This window comes from Anoplophora glabripennis, unplaced genomic scaffold (genome assembly GCF_000390285.2).
Source record: "Anoplophora glabripennis isolate ALB-LARVAE unplaced genomic scaffold, Agla_2.0 scaffold852, whole genome shotgun sequence".
NCBI lineage: Eukaryota > Metazoa > Arthropoda > Insecta > Coleoptera > Cerambycidae > Anoplophora > Anoplophora glabripennis.
The window spans coordinates 182,143-186,979 of NW_019416939.1; positions in this window are offsets into that span (position 1 = coordinate 182,143).

A 4,837-nucleotide genomic window follows, 5' to 3' on the forward strand; every position below is an offset into this window, starting at 1 on the left:
TAGTGGTAATGTGTGTACAAAAGCTCAGTCCTGTAGTTCAAACGATTCCTAAGATATTGGCGAAAAACTAAAAAAAAATTAAAGTTTTGAACCGTGTATCTCGAAAACGAAAGCCCGGAGAGAAAAATGGAAGAGGAAAAATGTATTTCTTTTTTCAAGAGGAATTTACATTTTTCCGTTGCGACACTTATTTAGGAACACCCTGTATAAGGATGTGCCATTTAACACTCCCGCTGCCAATATCTCGGAAATGAAGAAATTTATTTTAGTTCCGGAAACTGGGGTTGTTAGGTCTCTTGAATAGCTTCAAATTGTAGTTAGAACTATTAGTTCAAACCTTTCTGTATATAAAATTTTTGATTCCTGGAACGTGGAAATTTTGAGTAATTTTTTAATATAAAGATTTCCCAATTTCCCCAAATTTACTTGTTTTTGAGACATGTCGACTTCAATATGCAATGTAGGATTGTAGATATGATGTAACAGGAAAATCTATTATTTTATCTAAATCACACCAAGACAAAATATTCTTTTAAAGTATTGTTATAATGACTTTATTTTAAAAAATATTTCTGTTCATGAAGAATCAAATTCAATTTCGGGAAATCTTAAACCTACATATGAGATTTGTACGTATTAGTTGCTAACAAATCGGAGGAACTAATAAAATCTATAATAAAAATTCTTCTGTTTATGACAGCTTAGAATAAATTAAATATATATTTACTGAAATTTTCAGAAATATAAAAAATGTATCTAATTGTTTTAAAATCATAAATGTGTTTAACTCATTCAACTTCCACAGGATGTCTGAAAGTGAATTGCCATACTATAAGGGTAGCTTTCTTGGATGGGAATAAACCGATTAAGATCAAGTTACATTATTACAATTTTATTATGGGACATAAACATTTTTTTAAATTTTTCGATATTTTTTGTAAAGTGCAAATATTTTTGAAACTGCTTTATGTACAGAAAAAAGATATAGTTCTTAATATGGTTAAACTGCACCATTCCAAAAATAAATAAATAAATAAATTTCAATTTTACATATCAGTTTCTGAAAACCAAGTATTTGAGAGGATTTTAGATCTATTAAACTCCATTTTTTTGCTAAATTTGCAACTAAATTAAATAATTTTTATAATTTAGACACTTTATCCTTATTCAAAAGTCCACGCCTTCTGGGATATTATAACCCTATGAATTTAATTTTGTATATTATATTCAAGTCTATGTAAACTTTGACTTCGAGCCCTAGGTTGGTCGAAATCATATAAAATATTTAATCAAGTTGCAAATTTAGCAAAATAGTGAAGTTTTAATCACATTACATTACTTCCAAAAGCTTGGCTGTCCGTAAATAATGACAAGTAACCAAATTGAAATAAGTTTTTCTTTGGAACAGTATAATGATAATAATAATAATAATAATCTTTATTATGCTTATAAGATATTACAGAATAATATATAGCATTAGTCGACACTTGGAGATAGAACACCTAGAAACTAAAGAAAGAACAAAAGAAAAAAAAACATTTACAAACTTACAAAGAAAAGAACTAACCTAGCAAAAGTATTCGGACATAGAATAAAAACATTTAACTGACAAATACATTTTTAATTTTCGTTTGAACTAGCCAACTTTTTTGTACTCTTATTTCATATTGCAAATGATTAAATATCTTGGGTCCTAAGTAATTTAGCCCTTTCCCTACAATTGATAATTTTGTGAAAGGTTTCATTATTTTATCAGGTATTAATATTGTGAACATCATTATTCAAACAAAATTTATCTACATTTTTAAAAACATGCAACAAACATCTTTTTTCTTAAAATATCTGTTTTCTCAAAAATTTTGTACCAGCAAAATAAAATATGAGAAAATAAACAAGAACTTTTTAAGGTGGCACTTGTACTAAGGCTATTGGATCTAAATTGATTTATTTTCACCTAATTTATTTTTACATTTAAAGTATGACCTATTTTGTTTCCAGACACCCTGTACAAATCATTATGGTTTAACGTACCATAAACTTTATAAATATAGTTCTGGAAAATCAGTCTCACCAACCAAAATTAAGATTTTAGATATTTTAATGGAAAATATTGCCAAGTTTCTTTAAAAGAATATGTCCCTCTTTAAATTTAATGCACATATTTTTATAACTTGGTTGCACTATGTACTCTGTCATTTTGTATGTGTAACAGCTTGAAACGCCTTTTCAAGATGTAATGACATATAAACTACTGTTCTAAACAAATTAAAATCGCTAGTCAAAGAATTCCTGAATTAAGAAATGACAGAAAAAATATTTTTAATTATGCGAAAAATATTACTGGACTACCAAGTAAACAGGGAAATGTTGCGACAAATTAGAAATATTTTCGAGCTATAAAACGCAGTACTACGACATTATATACTGCATTTCACTTCAACTAAGTACATACCTACTCATTTTGGGAATTTATATGATATAAATTATCTTGCTTTGGTAGAATCCTCAAAATTTCCCGAATATGCAAACAAAATTTCCCAAATATCATTTGAATGTTTATTATAAATGTATCCAAACGTTTTTGAAATAGGCTGAAAAACGAACTTAATATTTTGTACAGAGTCAAACAATTTAATAATTTAGAAGTTCAAAAAATTGTAGAAATATACAAATTGTTTTGCCTAGTTTAAACAATTCCTGCAACAAGTAGAAAGAAACTTTTCCTGTCTTAAGCGCATTAAGACTTGCTTAAGAAATACAATAACACAAGAGCGCTTAAACAACTTATCAGTGATGGCGATAGAAAAAGAACTATTGCAAATTCTTAGTGCCGATCCCCAATTTTATGAAGACATTGTAATAATTTAAAAAACCGACAAATAGAAATGTTTTATAAAAACATTTACTATGTTTTTAAAATATTTTGTTAAAAGTGGAGAAAAACAAAAAGCTGGCGGCGTTGTTTTATATGTAAATAGATAAGTTGGCTGGCTACCTTATAAAAATTCATTTTTATGTTTTTTCATATTTTTTAATATTTTAAACCAAGTAGGAACAATTTTTTTTAATTATGTCATTTTGTTTTTTTTTCTCAATTAATGTTATTGTAAATAAAATTTTTAAAGTTCTGATATTATTAATAATGCAATAATAAGATAATGTTTATTTATGGATATAGTAGAGCTATTGGCGATGACCTCCATAATAAAAAATTACGTGGAAATTTATTCCTATTTATTATTTAATAAAATAACCAAATATTTCAATTTTTTTATACAATTTGAATGAAAATCCTTCTTGTGAACATCAGTTTTTCTATAATGCTGTAAATGCAACTAAAAATTTTCAGATTAATTTGATCATTTGACCTTGCAAATTTAAAAATTGCAACACTTTTCTCACCTATTCACAATGTCAGGAGCGGTAACAGCAATAGGTACTAATAGAATGTGACTGCCATGTGGCCCTTGATACTAAACAAGTTTGACATGTCTATTAACCTCTGCCGGACAATAATCACTTGCAGTATGAGCATGTTCTTATAAAGGCATATGTATTTGCTTATGTTAAATAATTTAAGTAAATATAGGAAAACTATTAGTTATATTAAATAAAAAAAAAATGTAAATGTTAGTATCAACTTATGTGTTATATATTGATTAAATATTGCAATCTTCCACCGATATAATTGCACAGATGATACAGTAAGACCCCGCTTAACGCGTAGGATACGTTCCATCAAAGTAGAGCATAATGCGAAACAGCGCTAAACGAGGCTATCTTAACATGTAAATAATGGGCTTAGGGGAAGATGGATAGAAAATTGGCTAGGTATTAAATTTAATAATTATGTTTTTTTTAATAAAAATAAAACCAAACATTTATTTCTTACAAAAATAAAAACAATATAAACGAATATTACTTATAAAAACAAATAAAATTCTTAGTCAGTCAGATCATTCAGTCTATTCTGTGTTTCCAATTTTCTGCCTTTTTGTCAAGAAGGCATCTAATGTAGTTTGCGTTTTCCTTTTGCGTTCTGTTAGAAGTTGTTGATAAGTGGATAAAGCAACTATAACACTTGCTTTTGAACTCCTGTCAAAATTTGGATCATTTTCAACAAATTGGTCCATAATTTCAGTTGTGGTGGTCAAACTCCTGTTTCGGATAGGTTATGTACATACATATTTGGAAACCTAGTGCTGCACACAATTTCGGGGAATCCCTGTAGTGCTACGAGCAATTTTGGGGAATCCCCGGGTTGAAATAAAAGAGCACTAAACTGAAACAGCGCTAAACGAAACAGCGTTAAGCGGGGTCTTACTGTACTTTGATCAAAAATAAGAAAAACCATTTGTATGATTGTAGGTCCACAAACACATTGCTTTTGAATGACATTATGGCAAAATTTAATAATTCAGTTAGTATTCTCATTAATTTTAAACACACAACCTATCAACATTAAACTCTTTTTAAGGGCCAATGGAATATTATGAATTACATATTATTCCAAAATACTTTTTTGGGAACCATGAACTTTCTAGCACCTCTGAATTTTTTGGTGCTAGATAAGACAACTTTTCTGCTTTATCCTCTAAGTTTTTCATCTCAAGAATTTATATATTTAACAGTTTACGTGACTTAAAAACATTACGTCTTTTATGCGATTTGTTGATTAGTTTGAAGTTAAACTATATGATTTCCACTCTAGTGACCCAACCGTCTGTGAATAGGGAACTATATTATCCAAGTCTACCAAGATGACTAAAAAAATATATAAAACTATCACCCTGTATTAATATGAACTTTTTTCTTATTTTGGTCAGAGTTGCCTGTA